A 21,491-nucleotide genomic window follows, 5' to 3' on the forward strand; every position below is an offset into this window, starting at 1 on the left:
ATTAACTAAGGCTAAGGTGTTTATAGTTGTAAACAGTGACATCCTTAAAAAATGAAGAAATACTATACATAAGTATGAGGTTCAAGGTGAGGAGGTACAAGACTATGAAAATTGAAGGAAATAAAGATTATTGCCTAAGATCAGTCAAAGTGAGATTCTGAAAATACAATGTCAAACATCCTTATATTAATCCAGAGAGCCTTAGACTGGGTGGTTTGGAATGACATATCTGCCACACGAACTGTTCTTTTTTTTTTTTTAATTAATGTATTTCATATACCCAATGTTAGACTGTTAAGACCCCGTCATTTTTATTTTTCAGTTTCTTCTGGTATTTGTATTTTAAGACTTCAGAAGGTACAGAAAAGGAAACAAGAGAGGCAACAAAAAAAGTATAACAGGCAGGCAGAGTGATTAGACAGCTGAGGATCCACAGTCCAGACCCGTGGCTCTTGTATTTTGATGTACGTCAGAATCACCTGGAAGCTAATAAGGTTCCTTGAAGCAGGAATGGGTCTGGGCATTTGCATTTTTACCAAATTCTCCAGGTGATTGTGATAAAGACCAAAGTTTGATCTAGACTTTCGTCTGATCCCTTCCTTGCTACTCAAGGTCCAGGGATGAGTAGTATGGCATCATCTGGGAGGTGGTTAGAAATGCAGAAAATTGTGCCCCACCCCAGATCTACAGCAGCAGAAATGCATTTTCATCAAGATCCCCAGGTGATGTACATACACAATAGGTTGAGAAGCACTGGTTCTCAACCTGTCTGCCCACTGGAATCTCCTGTGAGAGATTTTGGTTTAAGTATATGGGTTTGCCTGGACTTCAGAGTTTTAAAAAGCTATTTAAAGTTCAGCAAAATTTAACCAATGTTACCCCAATAAACTTAATTTAAAAAAAAAAAGAGAGAGAGAGAGAGAGAAAGAAAAAAGCTCAGCAAATTTGTAAAAAAAAAAAAAATCTTATAAGCCAAAGTCACAGCATAAATATTGGTGCAACACTATCATGTTTAGATCAAATGGTCTTATCAACTGCACTATTCCATGAGCTGCCCCCAACATGCTACTAATGGGGAAATGTCCATTAATGTCCCTCAACAAATTTAAGAGATTGTATTTGTATAACTTTTTGTTTCAATAGTTTAGTAACATAAACCTCTCCTTAGTTTCCCTTTCTCTTTCACTCCCACCCAAATTGCTTACTCTAGGAGGATAGGTTTCCATTTAAATATAACTTGTGGACCGAAAAAAGGAGTTCTATGGAAAGTAACCTCACAGGGTGATCTGACCCCAAATTCCTAACTGGGCAGGTCATGGTGTACAGTCATGCCCCAGGCATATCACTTCTTAGTGAAAGGTTTTAAGCCAGCCCCATCCGTTATTCTTGTGCATCTAAGCTAACATACCTTTGAAATACTCGAAGTAAACCCCTTCAAAGTGAATATTAAACCTCAAGAGAGCACATAATCTTGTTACCTATCCTGTAATCCAATCCCTGCCTTGCTTTCTCCAATCTTCCAATCCCCTTCCAATTTCTCCAATCCCCAACTTAATTTCAAATGTATAAAAGAAGTTGCAAAACTGTTATTCTCTGGAGCATTTGAGGTTTTGCTCCATTGCATATGTCATCAGTTTGGCTCATATAAACTCTTATAAAAATTCTCTACAGGTTTTGACATTTCTTACAACAACAGACTTTAATGAAACTGTTCGGTATTCAACAAAACGCCATTAAAATGAGATTCCATCTATAACTGAAAAGTTGACATAAGAGGAGCCATTTTTTTCCTATGGTGACATTGGTTAACTAAATCCAATTAGTTTCAGCTGTACGCTTTAACAGTAAGCGTACAGCTGAAACTAATAAATTTTATATATATAAAATTTTATATATATAAAATTTACACTGTGTTCACTGCCCATGGATTTCTTTCTGTCACATCATATTTGACCGCCTTTACTCCATCTACCTCCCCACTCCTCCTCTACCCACTACCCTTTGGTAACCACTAGTCTATAGTCCATGTCTATGAGTCTCTGTTTGATTGTCCTGTTTGTTACTTTTAGGTTTATATAAGTCATATTATATTATGTGATTTTCAACTTTTCCTGTCTGGCTTATTTCGCTTAGCATGATTATCTCGAGGTCCACCCATGTTGTTGCAAATGGCGGTATTTCATCTCTTCTTATGGTTGAGTAATATTCCATTGTATATATGTACCGCCTTTTCTTTATCCAATCATCTGTTGTAGGACATTTCAGTTGCTTCCATGTCCTGGCCACTGTGACTAATGCTGCTATGAACATCAGTGTGCAAATATCTTTTCGGATATGAGTTCTCAAGTCTTTGGGGTAAATATCCAGTAGAGGGATTGCTGGATCATATGGTAGATCAATTCTTAGTTTTTTGAGGAACCTCCGTACCATTTTCCATAATGTCCATACCAATTTGCAGTCCCATCAGCAGTGTATGAGAGTTCCTTTTTCTCCACATCCTCTCCAACATTTGTGCTGTTGATTATAGCTATTCTAACAGATGTGAGATGATATCTCATTGTGGTTTTGATTTACATTTCCCTAAAAGCTAGCAATGTTGAGCATCTCTCCAACTATTTGTTGGCCATTTGTATGTCCTCTAGGGTGAAGTGTCTGTTCAGGTCCTCTGCCCATTTCTTGATTGGATTATTTGGGGGGTTTTTTGTTGTTATTGAGTTGCATGAGTTCTTTGTATATTCTGGATATTAGACCCTTATTGGAGGCATTGCTTGCAAATATATTTTCCCATTCAGATGGTTGTCTCTTTACCTTGTTGATGATTTCCTCTGCTGAGCAGAAGCTTTTTAGTTTGATGTAGTCCCATTGATTTATTTTAGCTTTTACTTCTCTTGCTTTTGAGGTCAAATTCATAAAAGAGAGGAGCCATTTTTAAATAGAGCTAGGAACTACCTTGTACATCTTGTTCCTTGAAATTTTGGAATGTTTTGATTGGGCAAAGGAACCTTTGGCCTGGACCAAACCAACACTGTATTTTAAACAACAATCTGTAAAGCTAACAGGATAGCAGATATCCTGACTATGAGGACTAAAAATTAAGAACACTCTTTAAAATTAGCACCACCATGTACAGCTAAAGAATAACTTGGCTTATTTGTACCTATAGAAATTCCTTCCTTAGCTTATTAGCACCCAAGAGAAATTCCTTCCTTCTACTCATGTAGTTATTTCCCTTCCCTTTCTCACAAAAAACCCCGCCTTCACCCCATAATCGGAACACTTTGGGTTTCTGTCTGAATCAGTGCTTGCCAAATAGCTATTCTTCGATCTCAAATTAATTCTTGTTGCCTCTCACTTTGGCTTTTTAAAATTTGGGGGTTTACATAACCAATGAAAATACTAAGGGTGATTCAAAAGATTGATTGCAGATTATTTGGGAACTGAAGAGGTGAGAACAAAATGGGGGAGGAATTGAAGAGGAAGTAAAGAGACGAAAGAACTTAGAGGAAGACCAGAGAAAGAAAGTACTCCTGTTCTTTCTGGTTTTGTAAACTGTTAAATGATAGTTGGATTCTAATATCTGAATTCCCAGGGCTGAGACTAACGAACGACCATGGCTGGTTTCCAAAGAAAGCTGTAGTTAACAAATTGTAGGACTATTTCTTCAAAGTGGTTTAATTAGAATGTTCCAATATTGGAGCTCCAAAATAACTCAAAGGCTACACCTGAAAAACGAGGTTTTCTTTAAACTGGAGAAATAAAAGGGCAATTGAATATTACTGATATTATCAAAATAAAAATTTAATCCCAGTGGCACAAAGTGAATTTTTACAGATTACCCTGAGATGGTTGCTCTCTCTTTTTGCACCAGAAAATCTTAAAGCAGCAGCTGAACCAAAAGTGTTTAAGCTCCAAACCCGAAAAGAGAAGGAAACCCTCTGCATATAATTATTCCCTTTTAATCACTTTGCAAATCTCCTCTTCCCTCTTTTCTGTTTCTCTAGTTTTCTTCTCTTCGAGTTGGAAAAGATTTTGTTGCTTCTAAAAGAGCCAACATATCCCATGTAGAAAGAATTAAGAAAGGCAGTCTCATTTGCTTAGCGTACCATTTGGACAGACAATGACTTTGCTATAGATGTTCAATAACCGACAGCATGGGTATGAAGTTGCTTGCCCACAGTTGCCATGTGGGCCCATGCATATGTAAAAGTTTTACACATCTTCAGTACATTTTAGGTTCTAGATCAGTTGGCCTCTTTTGGCAGAGCAAGAAAGGTCCATTTTATTTAATTTGTTCTGTTGCCTACAATAAAGGAGGAAACAGAACAGTGCTTTGAAGAGGTAGAGGACTTTTGTTGCTTTTGGTGAAATGGGATTGGTTATTCTCTCCATTAGAAAAGAATGAATTGCACTGTTTTGGAGATATTGAGGATTAGGACATTCATGGGCATGTTTTATTTCATAATTAAGAGTAGTGGTTTCTGCATGGAGATAGACTTGAAATCTGGGAACTAGGCTGCTACGATATTTATCAGTTAAATACAAAATATGTTTGCGAATCCCACAGAACAGGAAGGTCAGGCTGGCCTGAACAATGCTACCCGGCCTCTTAAGAGTACAGCCAATTCTTCATTTTGGCTTTGCTTTTGTAAAGCTGCTTCCTCTTTGGCCAAGAGCATTTCAGCCTTTTCTGAAGCACGTCTACCAGCAGGGACACATTAGGAAACATCCAACAAATTCCTGTAGTTCTGTTTTCTTTGACTTTCACTGGCAGAAAACTTGGCAAGTTGTCCCCTTTCCTGAAGCACAATCACCAAAGCTGTTGGTGTCTTCGGCTCTTCTCTGACAAAATGGTTGAAAAGTCTTCCAAACACCCCAGGAGATTACAAAATCCTAGCTTAACACTATGTACGTTATTCCTCTAGGTATTGCTTGCTTGACTCTCCCAAGGTTTCCATGGTAAAGCCAAGATTCCAAAAATTATATAAGCATTAAACCCCTGAAGTATGTGTTCTAATAACATTTTGAGTTGCAAATGTTCTTTTCAGTATTGGAACAGTTGAGGTCTAAACTTTTCTTTTCACACTACCTTCCAATATTCACACTGATTCTAATTCACTTGGTATAAAAAAGAAAAACTAACCATTTAAAACAACCCACAGATACATACTTCAGTCTGAAAATTTATCCTCCTCTTTAGCTTTCGTAAAGGTACTCTTATCTTTCCTTTGCATGTGGTCACCAGTCCCAACACTTCTTCCTTGATAATGTTTAAGACATCTGTCTCTTTCCATTCCCTCTGACCTTACGTTAGCTTAGCCCTATATTACTTTATATCTGCACTGGTTTCTAATTATTCTATGGCATCAACACTCACTCCTCTAATCCAATCTAAACTATTCTACACTTTATTCTCAGTATACTCTTTATTCTAGATCCACCGAAGTCTTCCTTCATATCATTGCCTGTTGAAAAACTATTTGTTCTTCTCCCTATTAAAAGAATCAACTCCAAACTTCTGAGCCTGACATGCACAGCCACCACAACCTGATGCTAAGAGGCCTTTGCCCCACTCTTCTTTTGTAAGACAGCTAGGCTGCAGTGCTAGAGGGTCAACATGCATCTCATAACCATGCCTCTTATTTCTCACTGTTGTCTCTTTGCTCACATTCTCACATCTCATGCCTTCCCCAACTCTCACATTTTCAAATACAACGTATTTTTAAGACCAAGATTTTTTAAGACCAACTTTCTCTGTGAAGACTTCCTTGACCACTCTAGCCTACAATGGTCTCCCTCTACTTTGAGCTCTTAACACTTACTCTCATTTCCATTCATTTGGCAACCTAATCATTTGCTGCCTCTTATATGTCCCCCAAACCACATCTTGTATTGTCATTTAACTCTGACATGTTTACATTTTATTTCCTCAACTAAATCATCAGCTCTTCTATTCATTCAACAAATATATACTGGATTTACTTAGTGCCAAGTACTATGCTAGGTATGGAGGGAAAAGTCTCTATTTTCTCCTTATACTAAGTTCTTAAAGCTGTATTTTCTTAATGCATAACAAGTAGGTTTCAGGCATGACTGCTTTACTAGAGACCCCTGCCACACTCTTCATCATCCGATGGAGAAATCTGTCAAGGGCATTAAAGAATAATAAAAGGCTAATTTTTATGAACTTTTCTTGGGTCTTTAACACTATATAGTAGGCAGCTATTACATAAGTTCGATTGTATTCCCTATGTACTGGGACTTTTATAAAAATCACATTATTACCATCAGAAGCAAACTCTGTAAGATGGTGTGATATGGTTCACTACCAAGTAGTATAAACAGGGCTGGATGCTAGGCTCCTCCTTTATAACTAAAATCTTAATGATACAGAACTGTGGTCAATTTGAACAAATGCCCTTCTGCTACTGAGATTAGGAGGACAAGCAACCTGCTATGAGCTGATGAGATAGAATAAATTTGAGCTTTTTAAAATTTTTTTGAGGGACATTTTTTGTAGGCCGACAAGCCTATTCAAAAGTTTACTTGGACTTTAAAAATTAATATTTAGTGATTAAAGTTCCAAACTTAAGGCTCTAGTTTTCCTTAAGACTGCAAATTCAGTTTATGAATGCTATTGCTCTATCTGTAAGTCTAGAAAATTGCATTATTCACTTCTAAGAGATATTTCAATAATGTTTGATCTAATTTATAAACATAGTTAATTAAATATTTTCAAACACTCTAGATTGTACTTGGAAGAAAAATATTTACTTTCCTTAGTGTATTTGGGGTCTTCTAGACCACCCCCACATTTAGAGATTCATGGAAGAATTCCACATTTATGGAAGGATTTATAGAACTCGATATATAGCTCTACTCATAGTTAGGATTTACTATAGCAATGTTATTAGGATACATAGCTGGATCATAAGGGGAAGATCATCATAGTCTAGACTACTCCATTTTCCAACTTCCTTATGCACCCGCCCTCCCATGAAGGGTTACAGAGAGCACACTATCTCCAGCAACGAAGATTCGACAACATGTGGGCAAAAATTTGATCCAGGGAAGTTCGCTAGAGACTTAGAACCCAAGGTTTTTACTGGGGGCTGAATCAATAGGCACACTCTTCCTAGAATCAACCAAAATTTCAGATTCTAAGAAGAAAAGCAGACATTCAGCACAAACCATATTGTCTGCATAAACCACCCTTATCAGTTAACTGTTGTCTGGGAGCACTCCGTTACTCAACTTCCCAGATACCGTCAAGGATACATCTTGAGAGCAGACCTTCCTAAGGACAGCCTGCTGTGTCAACTCTTTTCTGTACACTTAGATACTTCCATTTTCAATTTTAACACACTAAACCTCCCCAAGTGCTCAAATAACACATATAAAGTAAATTGTTAAAATTATAAATATGGTCAACCTTAGTTCTTTTAAATATCCCATAATTTTCTACAAACTTAGTAAGATTTCAACTATAAATCAAAAACATAAATCACTTCTTTAATTACACATTTGCAATTGGACGAACAAAATCAGTCTCATATTCTAACAGGACAAATTCTCTTCATTAATATAAATATATAAAATAACCAGTAGGGGAAAATGCTTTAATATAAAAGTATTAATATGGATTTGATTGTCTTAAACATGTGTATAATTAATCCCAACTCTTCTTAGAATGAAAGATGCTTTAACATTAAGGAAACTAAATGTCACCCTAGCACTGTTGGCAGATATCCTAGCAGCTGGTTGATGTAGACATCCTCCAGCTGGAAACTGAAGATTTCTGCAGAGATCAGTTTCTTGCCCTGATCCTGATTTGTGGTTGATAGGTAACTTCAAGATGGATTATTGTGATATCTCTGCTTTTACATTACATATTTGCTAATTCTTCTGAGAGCCAACTGATGTCTACCATTTACTCTAGCTTAAGTATTGATAGAATGCTGATTTTTTTTTTTTAATTGTGGGAGGGGATGTCATTTTGGTCTAAATCTAAAGTTTTTTGAACTTAATAAAATTCTTCATGCTTTCATATTCTTGCTATTTTTCAGGACCACTACTTTTAGATTAAAAAAATATCAGATTGAAGACTGAATGTTCACTGCTTATGATTTAATCTATGTGGTCATAACTTTCAAAACTAGTTTTTCCCTCTTTATTTGTTAGAGCATTTTTATATTTGCAACAAAACTAAGTAGAATATACAGAGATTTCTCATCTATCCTCTGTTTCCCCCACCAAACACTCTCTCCTCCACTTCAACATACTCAGAGTGGTGCACTTGTTGGTCAACTGATGAAACTACATTGACACATCATAATCACTCACAGTCCATAGTTTAAATTAGGATTTAAATTACTGTACATTCTATGGATTTTGACAGATATATAATGACATGTTATCCATCATTATAGTATCATATCAAATAGTGTCCCTGCCCTAAAAATCTTCTGTGCTCCACATTCCTCCTTTCTCCATACCCACTGGCAACCACCAATCATTTTATTGTCTGCATAGTTTTGTCTTTTCCTGAATGTCATATAGCTTGAATCATACAGTATGTAGCCTTTACAGATTGACTTCTTCACTCAGTAATATGAATTCCTCCTTGTCTTTTCATGGCTTGATATCTCATTTCTTTTTAGCACTGAATAATATTTCATTGTCTGGATGTACCACAGTTTATTTGTCCATTCACCAAAGGATAGCTTGGTTGCTTCTATTTTGGCAATTACAAGTAAAGCTACTATGAATATCGATGTTGAGGTTTTTGTGTGGACAAGTTTTTTACTCATTTGGGTAAACAGAGGAACATGATTACTGAATCCTGTGTTACCATATGTTTCATTTTGTAAGAAACTGCCAAACTGTCTTTCAAAGTGGCTGTACCAATTTGCACTCCCACCAGCGATGAATATGAGTTCTCGTTGCTCCATATCCTGACCAGTATTTGATGTCAGTGTCCTGGATTTTCATCTTTCTAATAGGTATATAGTAGTAGTATTTCATTGTTTTAATTTGTAATTCCATAATGACATATGATATGAAACATCTTTTATATACTTTTTTACCATCTGTATACTTTCTTTGATAAGGTGTCTGTTCAGGTCTCTTGCCTCTTTTTTATTTGGATTGTCTCTTATTGTTAAGTTTTAAGGGTTCTTTGTATATTTTGGATAACAGTCTTTTATCAGATATCTTTTGCAAATATTTTATCCCAGTCTATGGTTTGTCTCCTCATTCTTTTGATGGTATCTTTCACAAACCAGATGTTTTAATTTTAATGAAGCCCAGTTTATCAATTTTTTTTGATAGGTCATACCTCTGCTGTATCTAAAAAGTCATTGCCATGCCAAAGGTCATCTACATTTTCTCCTGTGTTATCTTCTAGGAGTGTAATACTTTTGCATTTTCCATTTAGGTCTATAATCCACCTTGAGTTAAGTTATGTGAAGGATGTTAGTTCTGTGTCTTAATTCTTTTTTTTTTTTTTTGTATATGAGTGTCCATTTATTCTAGCACTGTTTGCTAAAGATTATCTTTGCTTCATTGTTTTGCCTTTGCTCCCTTGTCAAAGGTCAGTTGACTATATTTATGTGGGTCTTTTTCTGAGCCCTTTCTTCTGTTCTATGATCTATATGCCGATTCCTTCAATGATCTCACACTTTTCTGAGTCCTCTGACTTTGTTCTTCTCCTTCAATATCATGTTGGCTATTCTGGGTCTTTTGCTTCCCCATATAAACTTGAGAATCAATTTTTCAACGTCTACAAACTAACTTACTTGGTTTTTTATTGTGATTTCATTAAATCTATAGATCAAGTTGGGTATAAATGACATCTTGATAATAGTGAGTCTTCATATCTATGAATATGGAATATCTATTTAATTATTCTTGGGTTTTTTTCATCAGAGTATTATAGTTTTCCTCATATAGACCTTTTCATATTTTCTTAGATTTATACCTAAGTGTTTCATATTTGGGGGTGCTGATGTAAATAGCAATTATGTTAATTTCAAATTCCACTTTTTCATTGCTGGTATATAGGAAAGTAGTTGACTTTTGTAGATTAACCTTGTATTCTATAACCTTGCTATATCACTGTGGTTCTGAATCATCTATAAAAATTATTCTGGCACACTGGGATATATTTAATTCATTAACTCAGCAAATCTATTTTGGGCACCTGCAATATCAAAGCATTGTGAATTGAGGCAGTTCTTATTCTCATGGAATTTATAATCCAAAGAGAAAAGTATACAAGCAAAGATACTAGACAGAATATTTGTCTTATCAATGATATACACAATGTTAATAGTTCAAAGGAAAAAAAGAAAGGAAAAAACTGTTGAGATATAATCCCATTTAACCCTCAAAGTCACTAGGAAAGGTAAATATTGTTATTCCTATTTTACAGGTAAGAAAATAGATGATCAAAGATGTTTAGTAAATTTCTCTGGGGCTAATGGCTAAAAGTCACAGAACTTAAAGCCTGTGCTCTTTCGCCTCTTCTTCCAAGTAAGTAGAACTGAGGGTGGAGGTTTCATAGGGGAGGTAACATTTAGATTTGGAGATCATAATCATTTTCCATTTAGTGTTCTCTTACTCTGTCCTTTCCTACTTTGGTGTTTATTTGCTTATTACAATATTTATTTCTACTTTTGATAGTTTAGAAATTTTTATGCTTCTTTGGGAAGATAGAAGCAAAAGACTTGAATTGAGCCTTATCAAAAATTATCTACCATATTTCATTGATTCTAAGATGCACACTTTTCTCCCATCACTAAAATCAAGGTGAACTTCTTAATCAATGGCATCTTACAATTCCTGCTGACCAGAAAGCAATTATGACATAGTTATTGTCATTGCCTGTACAGGCCTGAACATCAAAAGAGTCAGCATCAAAACTTGCAGAATGGGTATCAGTAGTATGAATGAAAGTTGTTGAAACAATAGTGAACTATTCTTTACCTCTAGAAACCAAATAGTTCTTCAAAGGTGGTGATGTGATATATTTATCAATGTTCCTGGGTGTTTCGTGTAGGCCAGCTCTGTATAATCCCTTAAGGATTATGTTAAGAAGTAGCTGTATCCCAATACTCTAGAAGGCACAAAGGTAGCTGTTGTGTGAAAAACAGAAGACATCCATCACTGAGTCAAAAGTGATTCATTCACATGATATGACTTATATGTGGGACATAAACCTAAAAGCAACAAAGGAACTGGACAAACAAACAGAGACTCATGGACATGGACAATGGACTAATGGTTACCAGAGAGGAGGGGAGAGATGGGAGGGGGAAGGTAGACAGGGGGAAAAAATTTAAATCATTTCTTCAATATAAAAAATTGATTGATTAATCAATTAATTAAAAATTAAAATAAAATAAATAAAATATGAAAAAATTTTTTAAGTGATTCAAAAGAGTTAGCATCTGAAGGTGAAGAAATTTTAGGAATAACAACCAATTAATTGTATTTTATTTTCCTTTTTAGGTATGCAAAAAGAAACGTGATTTAAAAAATCTAATCAAAGTTCAGAGAATTCTTTCAATAAGTATAAAATAAAAATTATAAGTGAAAGGAAAGCATTTTTCCCATTTAATTAGCAGGGACTGTGTTGGTATATAAAATAATAATAAAATGATAATGAACTTTAGATTCAAGAAGATATGTCATTTGGAACATACTGAGTTTTTCTTGCCCAAAGACAACCTAAAGACAAAACAAATACGCAAACAAAAATCTCTTCTAGTAGTTACCATTTTCTCCAATTGTCAATGACTTTTTGACCCAGTTTTAATAGGACTGAATAAGTTTATGTTTATGCCTTAGTGGTAGTCCCCTCTTTAGATACATCTAAAGAGATATATTTTTTAAAAAATCTAAGCACCCTTTCTAGGAGAATTACTTTGTGGATATGTCAGAGAGGTTTAGAATACTGCTAATCCACATATGAATTGGTAATTAAATATCTTTTGAGCAAATTAGATATGATGAAGTATAAGAATGTAAGTAATCAAATATTTTTGTGTTACCTGAAGGGGACAAAAACAAATTGTAAACCCATTTGTAATTGATTTTGAAATGTTCTCCCCAGCAGCTTTACCTTCTCACTTATTTTCTTGAGCTACTATTTATGTTAACCCTATTTCAGTAATGATGGTGGATGATGTAGCTTCAAAGAAAAAGGAATGGTAGATATAAGTCCCATAAGGTTAAGAGTGTGCTACCTGAAACTAATATAATATTGTATGCTAAACATGCATCAATAAAAATTATTTTGAAAAACAGTGCTACCAACAGCTAGAAATAAATAAATAAATTTTTTTAAAGGATAATATCAGCAAGAGTTTATTTTATTTGAGCTTGTTAAAAAGGAGAACAGTTTGGCTTATTAAGAAAGGAGAGGATGTGATAGAGCACTTAAAAAGAGCCATTTTCAACATCTATCTTTTAATATCCTCGGCAGGTAAGTCATGTCCAAAAGAAGAAATAAAACAAGTACAGAAATAATTACCATATAATATATAGAAGATATAAGATATATGGAAAAGAAATATAGAAATTTAGAGAACACTTTAGACTGCTTCCAAATGACCAAAATACTTTGGAGAATAAAACAATTCTTTCACATGAAGATATAGTCAAACTAGAATTGCACTAAGGGGGAAGATGGACTAGGCAATAAATACAATTAGGGAGGTGGGTTGGAGAAGAAAGTCCTCCTTAATCTTTTGTTCAAGATAAAAGGAAGTTTGATCATTTTTCTTTTTCTAATCTGATTATGTCAAGAGTATTGTAGTGATTTCAGGAATTAGAGTGTTTACTGTAGAGCTAGCTCATGATTAAATTGGCTATATCGTACAGGACAGGCTGTGAGCATATGTCCCAGTTTGCATAAGAAAGTCCCAATTTACACATATTGCCCAAAATAATTATTAATTGTTCCCCATTTAACTCTCAAAAGTACATACGGTTGACGGCTTTAGATGAAAAACAAAAATAACCTTGGCTAGTCTCTGGTGCCTTTTTGTGACTAAAGCGTGAAAAGTCTTTACAGAAATAACTTCTTCTTGAGGTTACACTGATAATTTCACATTCAGATATTGATTATTCTGAGAAGATAAATCACCACAAAAATGTAGACACTCCAAAGTGGATCATCTACTCACTTCCCCCCAAAGATCTCAGCTTTCAATTTCATGTCATCCAACTTTACCACCGAACACCCCTGACAGTAATTGCTATCTTAGGGTTCCAGGACCCTCTTCCCCATCTATTGGTAATAGCTCCTGGTACACTGTAACTATCTCCAACACTACTTCTGTCTTACTTCTTAATGAATTCAATATACACATAGGTGATTTTCCCAGCACACTGGCCTCTGATTACCTTGAACTTCTCTAATGTTCTTCTTCTCCACTCTGCCTCTGCTATGCACCTCCAGGTGATATCGTAAACATTGTCATTATCAATCTCATTTTATGTATCCCTCTCTCTAACTACTGCATCTCATCTTTCTACCTAGCTCCTTCCAGTAACCCAGCTCCAACAATCCCCCCCCCGCCGCCACGCTGTTCCCATGCCAGCTGAAATTCCATTATCATTCATTACAGTAATACTCTTGCAAACACCCTCAACTCCCTTGCTTGTCTTTTGCATTGCTTCTTGCCTGACAAAACTCTAAATTCAGATGTTCCCCGCTCTGGGCCTATATCCCTGCAACTGAATGTGGGTAGAGAAAAACACATAAGAATAATGATTCATCTGACTTTAAATTCATGATCAAGAATCTCAATGCTGGGATTCTCAATGGTACCCAGAAATTCATGCCCTATTTCCCTATCCATTCACTCTTCTGTTTTCCTCCTTCAATATGTTATGACTTCTTTCTCCTCAGTACTCTCTCTTTCACAGTCATTCTCAGCTGATAACCTTATTTCCCACTTTATGAAGAAAAGTGGAGCAAGCAAAAGAGATTTCTAGATTCCCTGCACTGTACCTGCCCACCTACCAGCATACTCTGCCTTTCTTCCTGTTGCTCTGGCATAGATAGACTGTCCATGGTCTTGCTAAGGCCTGAGGCCATGTCTTCACATTGCAGATCCCATCCCCTCTTTCCTAACTCAATGACAGCAATTTTCTCCTTTCTCTTCTACATCATCAGATATAGATAGTATTACCTATATATTATATATTTATACACTGTGTACTTATATCTCTATATAAGTATATCTATATCAATATCTATCTCTCCCTACTGAATCATTCCCAATGGCATGCAAACATGCTGTTATTTATTTCTTTCACCTTTAACAACATCTCTATCTCATGTCTTCTGACCACTCCTCTATTGCTCTGCTCTCTTTTACAAGAAAACTCTTCAAAAGAATTCTCTATACTCACTCCCCAGTCCCTCTCTCATTCTCTCTCAAATCCACTCAATCAGAACCATGAGACACAATAATAAGTTGTTGCTTTAAGCCTCTTAGTTATAGTTAGTTAGTTACTTAGTTAGTTTGTATGAGGCAATAGATAACTGGACTATGAGGAAAGAGCCTATACCCTGACAGAGTTACATAACTTTGCCTGCATGTATCACCAAAAGCCTGGGGAGGAGCTGAGAGTATAGATTCTAAGGGTGTTAAGCCAATAGGGATAAAATGTAATAATTAATCCAAATTCATTGACATGGGTACATTCCCCCAGGTTTTGGAGTATAACATGCTAGCTGGAATACTAGTGATAGAGCTAAAAGTTTTAAAGGGTTAGTTAGCTAATGAAAGCTTGGACTCAATGATAGCCTAGAGTTAATGAGGTTGAAATACCAGCAATTCTCTCGCATACTGTAGGCAAAAGAATGCAAGTTTCAGACAAATAGAAATAGATGCATTATGTACAATCTGCTCAGCCACCTCTTAACTAGACATTTCTGGAAAGGTTTAAAAGATACTCTTTTCTCCAAGACATTATGAAATGCTTTAGTGAGGCAGGCACCAGCATCCTTGAAGAGCTCTGTAGGTCAGAGATATTGGCGAGTGAGGCTGCAACAAAAATGTATACCTTATTTCAGTGAGAATAAAGGGATTAGGCATGATAAAGGCCAGATCTCGTGCCGAACTGTTAGAGACAATGTGGTGTGACTACCACAATAAGCCACAGGGATGGAGCACATAATTGGTGTTTTGACCTGCTGTATTTTGTGGCAATGGCTAATTGATTATGGAGTTCCAAGAAATCACAAGTTGACAGCTTACTGAGGTGCTGCTTGACATAGGTAGGTGGGAAAAAATCAAAGCCTGCTAGGCAGAACCTAACTCAAGTTGCCAGTGTGTTTTATATCCAATACCCAGACCTAAGTCAGTTCAGAGACTGAGAGCCCCTGGAGGGAAAATCTGGTTACTTTTTGAGAAAACATCTTGCAACACAGCCATAAGTGTATACCATAAATCTTCCTTCAAGCCAGAGCCTCTTAATCTTAGCATTATGTACATTTTGGGCTGGGTATTTCATTCGTGTGGGAGACTATCCTGTAACACACACACATCCATTTCCCCAGTTGTGACAGCTAAAATGTTTGCCAAACCATTGTCAAATATTCCCAGGGGAGTAGGGCTACCAGATTTACAAATAAAAATACAGGTTTAATTTGAATTTCAAATTGAAATGATTGTATGGGGGCAGACATATACTAAAAAAAATTATTTGTTGTTTATATGAAATTAAAATTTAACTGGGTGCCTTGTTGTTCATTTGGCAACACCACCTGAGGGGTAAAATCACTCTTAGTTGAGAATCACTGATCCAAGACAATGCTTCTCAGTCTTTTGATGTGCTGAGAATCTCATTAAAACACTGATACTTGAGACTCACTCCCAGGATTCTAATTTAGTAGACTGGGATAATGCCTATGAATTCACACTTTTAGTGAGTTCCCAGATATTGCTAATTTTTCTGGTCCAAGGATTCATCTTAAATAGTATTGCCACAGAGAGAGTTTTCTGCATGACTATACACTTGAGCAAAGGAAATATCCAATGTTCCTGGGGATTATTAGATACTACCTCTAAGATTACATTGACCCTCAGCAACACAAAATGCCACCAGGTTCAAAAATTCAGAGTAGCAACTTATGGATATCAGCACATAGATGGAGTCTTGGCCTAAGTTAGTCTAACCCTGGACTCCCCCACATAGAGTGACAGCTATTACGGTAGGAAGCATCAAATAGAACCCCCTGAAACTACCGTCCCACTCTTGCTTCCTCTCTACCATAATGGGAACCTCAAAATAATAGCATATCGCTGAGAGAGTTGCAGGAATTAATACCAACAATAGAGATTTATGATACAGAAGCAGTGATTCCTTCAATCTTTCCATTTCACTCACCTTTTTAACTGATACAAAAGACCAATGGGTCATACAGAATGACATTAGATTATTATGATCTTAGGTGGTGATGCCAATCTCAGCAGCAGTTCAAGATGTGATATCTTTAGTAGGAACAATCAACACAGCACCTGGTACCTGATATGAAGCTATTGACCAATCAAATGCTTTCTTTTCCTTTCCATCAATAAGAAAAGCCAAACACAATTTGCATTTTCATGGCAGGAACAACAGTATCCATTATTGCTCATGTCCCAAGGCTATGTCCTCTCTCCTTCCATCATAACATAGTTAAGTGGGACCTTGATTGTCTTGATATCTCAGAAGATATCATGCTGATTTTGTATATTAATGTCATGCCAATTAGATAAGGTAAGCAGAAAGAAACAAGCATCAAAACTATATATATGTATGTGTGTGTATATATATGTACATATATACACATATATGTGTATGTATGTATGTGTGTGTATATGTGTATGTATATAATATACATATTATGTGTGTGTGTATACACACACACACACACACACACACACACACACATAGGTGGGAGTTAAATTCTACAAAAATTTATGGGTCTATTCCATCGGTGATATTCGTAGAGGCCTCCATTGTCTGGCACATGCTAGGACGGCCCTTCTGAAATGAGACACAGGTTGCTATACCTTGCACTTCCCACCATGAAGAGAAAAAACACACCATACCTGATGGGCCTCTTTCAAATTTGGAGTCAACCTATGCAATATTTGAGCATACTGCTCTGACTCACTCATTTGATAATTTGTAATGGTATGATTTTTGAGTGGGGCAAGTACTAGAAAGGCCTCCAGGCTTCAAGAGAAGCTGTTCTGACACTTGAGCCCTGGGACCTCCCAGACCAAAGGATATTAGAAATATCTGTTGCAGAGAGAGATTCTGTATATAGCTTGAGGCAAGCTGCAGTAGGACCACAGCACAGACTTCTAGGAGTTTGGTAAGGCCATATCCTCCTCTAATGACAAATATTCTCCCTTTGAAAAGCAGCTCATGACTTGCTACTGGCCTAGTTTTTGAGACTGAAAACATGACTATGCAGCACCAAGTGACCATGCAACCTGAACTTCCCATCATGAACCACAAAACTGGATGTACACAGCAACATTTCCATCATAACATGGAAGCAGTATATAGGAGACCAGGTCCCAGCAGGTCCAGAAGGCAAAAGAAATATATATGACCAGTTGGCTCTAACTTCCAAGTACCTTCTCCTGCCATTACTCTACCTTTTCCTCAACCTATACGAGTGTTCTCTTGGGGGATTCCCAATGAGCAGTTCACAGAAAGGAATAAAGCTTAGGTCTAGTTCTCAGATGGATCTGCAAATGATGCTACGCTAACAAAAGTGGATGTACACTGTACTTTAACCCACTCAGGCATGCCCACAGAAGACCATCTGAAGGTAAATCCTCCAATAGGACAGAACTGTGAAGGGTGTATTGGTTGTTTATTTCATGGCCTGAGGTACTAAGATCCATAATAATTTACATGAAGTAGCTCCTGAATTGGCTAGCTAGTTGGAGACTTGGAAAGAACTATTTGAAAACTTGGTGACAAAATGTACTATGTATGGGGCTTCTTGTAGTGGCACAAGGTGTGAGAATATTTGTGTGTTGTGTATATATCCAGTAGAGAGTATCCATGATAGTGCAGGCTGTCAAAAATCAGATGATCAAAAGGATACATTTTGTGAATGTCAGGATGCCTCCTTCTCCAGGTATCCCAGCGCTCGCTTAGCAGGTCCATATACAAAGTGATCATGGCAGTATGGAAGGAAGTGTGAGCTAATAACATGGTTTCCACCTCCCCAAAGCTAGTCTGGCTATATCTAATGCTAAATACCCAATCTACCAACAGCAGAAGCCAATACTAAGCCATGATATGGCACTGCTGTCCAGGGTGACAGGTGACCACCTACTAGTGGTTGATTATGGTGGACTCCTGCCATCATAAAGAAAACAGCTCTTTATGCTCTCAGGGATAGCTACATATTCTGGATAAAAATTTACTTTCCTTGCCTGCAGAGCTTCTGCCAACACTGCTACCATGAAGTTACAGAATGTCTAAACTATAGTCATGATATCCAACATGACAGTCTCTAACCATGCACGTACGCTATGGGCAAGGAGGTTTGAAAATGGGCTCATGTTTTCAAAACTCACTACAAACCCTCATCATGAAGAAGCAGTTGGTTTGATAGAACAGTGAACTGGCCTATTGAAGGTTCAATTATAGTGCCAGCTGGGACACTATGCAAGACTGGGATGTTGTCCAACAGCACAAGGTATACATCTTAAAGCAGAAGCCAATAGAGCCAAATGCAAGGGCTTGGAAATCATAGAAAGAAATGGTCCCTTCATCCACACTGGCCTCCTGGGTGTTTCCCTAACATGTTAGACATATCTGACCTCTATTTCCTCTCCCCAAAAGCTTTCCTCTATTCTATTTAAAGTTGAAAAACTTCTTTTTGCCTTCCTGATTACACTTTTCCTTAATATACTTTTCTCTCTAGCACTTCTCACCTTCCAACATACTTATTATTTACTTGGTTATTCTTTAGTATCTGTCTTCTTCCACTAGAAGGTGAGTTTAACAAAAGAAAGGTTATTAATTTACTGTTCTATCTCCAGTGCCTAAGAAAGTGCCTGAAACACAGTAGGAACTCAATAAATATTCTAGATTGACTTGAATAAATATCATACAAGTTCTTGAAGAAGAGTAAAAAAAATATCTCTAGTATTTGTCTTTATCTTCATTAGGGATTGATTGGCAAGCTTTTCTGTAAAAGGATAGATAGTACAAATTTTAGGCTTGTGGGCCATACAGTTGATGTTGCAACCATTCTACTCTGGCCTTGCAGTATGAAAGCAACCATAGATGGTAGGTAAATGGATGGGTCATACATGGAGAGGAAAGAGAGGAGTAGCTAAAGTCCTAGGAACTGGGAGGCTGAGAGGGAGTTCATATGGAAAGTCAGAGAAAGGAAATATTTCACAAAAATATATTTGATTTATTTTTTCTTCATACTCTCTCACTCCACCCTCATAGCTAATACTAGTGAAGTTACGTTTTCAGTTCAACTTTGACTTTTGAATACTATACATTTAAAACCCCCACAGCAATTCTGGGAAACATGGTGGAGTGAGAGACATCCTCAGATCTCTCCCCTTGAAACAACAATAAGCTGAACACGTAAAACTCAACAAAAAACACCCAAACTGAACACCAGCACGTCTGAGTGTAGAATCTGTGCATAAGAGCTACCACAGGTCAGAATCCCGGGTGTCGGGCAGTGGACTGGGAGTAATAAAGAAGCTGCCTCTCGCAGCCGCCGGAGCCCCCTGCAGGAGGATGGGGAGGAGTGAAGGTGCGGCGATTTCGCTGAACAGCCCTGCCTGGAAGTTTTGTGAGTTCCAAACAGCCAACGGCAGGACCCAGCCATAGAGCAGAAAACAGAGAAGAGGGATGGGATTGCAGAGAATCAACAGTTCAGTTTTATTGGCCATGGTTGCAAAACTGAGGCTGAGCTGCAGCCCCTATTCTCGACCCAGAGGGCTCCTACGCCCATGCCCCCAAGACCAATCACCACAGAGCCCCACGAGAATCTTAGCAAATGCTGCCAAGACTGTTGCTGACACTGACAGGTACTGAAACTGAGGGTAGCGAGTGTGATTAAATATCTATCAGAAAATAAAAAGGCATTGTTAAGGCTTTATATAAAGCAGAGATCCAAGAGGCTTAGACTCCACCTACTGGAAACCAAAAGAAAAGCATCTTCTTTGCAGCAGGCTGAAGAGAGACCTTTATATAATAAATCTTCTTTCTAGAAAAACAGCAGAATACACTTCCATTAATGCCCACGCGGGGAAATAGTCCATTAAACACCATGAACAACCAAGGTGACAAGGCATCTCAGAAAGAAACAGAAAAATCTCCAGAAAATAAGCTTATAGACATAGAAATATGTGACTTAAATGACAGAGAATTCAAGACGGTACTTCTGAAAAAACTCAGTGAGATCCAAAACGAGTCATATCAACAATTTCAGAAACTGAAAAAACATCTAGATGAGCAGAGCAAGGAGATTGAAACCCTCAAAAAGAACCAAATGGAACTTCTGGAGATGAAGAACACACTGCAAGAGGTGACATGAAATAATGAGTTTGAGAAATAGAGTCGACCAAATGGAAGAAAGGATCAGTGATATTGAAGACAGAAATCTAGAAATAAATCAGAAGGAAGAAGAGAGAAACCAAGGAATGAAAAATAATGAAGGAGAAATACAAGAACTAGCTGATGCCATCAGGAGAGAGAACATAAGAATAATAGACATAATAAAAGGCGAGCAAAATGAGCAGGGATTAGAAAGCATTTTCAGACAAATAGTGGATGAGAATTTCCCAAATCTAAGAAATGAGCTGGAACTTGGAATTCAAGAGGTCAACAGCACACCCAATTATCTCAATCCAAAAAGGCCTCACCAAGACACATCGTATTAAAATTATCAAAAATCAATGACAAAGAGAGAATTATCAGGGCAGCCAGGGAGAAGAAAACGGTAACTTGTAAAGGAAAAACCCATTAGATTATCCTTGGACTTCTCAGCGCAAACCTTAAAAGCCAGAAAGGAAAGGAATCAAATATTTAAACTATTAAGTGAAAGGAACTACCAGCCTAGAATAAGGTATCCAGCTAAGCCCTCCTTTAGCTATGAAGGGGAAATTAAGACCTTTCCAGACATACAAAACTTAAGAGAATTCTCCACTACAAGGCCTGCACTACAGGAAATACTGAAAGGGGTCAGCTCACCTAAAACAAGATAACAAACCAAAACAAACAAACAAAAAAACCATAATTAGGAGTTAAGTGACTATCAGGCAAATAGAAGCAGAGGAGTACAACCTTTACTAAGAACAGGGCATTATAAGCTTAAATAATAAGAAGAGAATTGCTATAGCAAGATAGTATGCACGTTCAGCATACAAAGGGACAAAATGAGATAACAATGACTGAAAAGGGGAGGATTCAAAGATCCAAATTCGCAAAGG

The 21,491-nt window shown here is 36.9% G+C and overlaps 1 long non-coding RNA gene across 1 annotated transcript in view; it reads right to left on the reverse strand.

The window, feature by feature from the left end:
- LOC120588307 (uncharacterized) overlaps nucleotides 1–21,491 on the reverse strand; it is a 48,848-nt gene that overhangs the window by 11,267 nt on the left and 16,090 nt on the right. The window lies entirely within an intron of this gene.

This window comes from Pteropus medius, unplaced genomic scaffold (genome assembly GCF_902729225.1).
Source record: "Pteropus medius unplaced genomic scaffold, Ma_sr-lr_union100, whole genome shotgun sequence".
In the NCBI taxonomy this organism is placed as follows: domain Eukaryota; kingdom Metazoa; phylum Chordata; class Mammalia; order Chiroptera; family Pteropodidae; genus Pteropus; species Pteropus medius.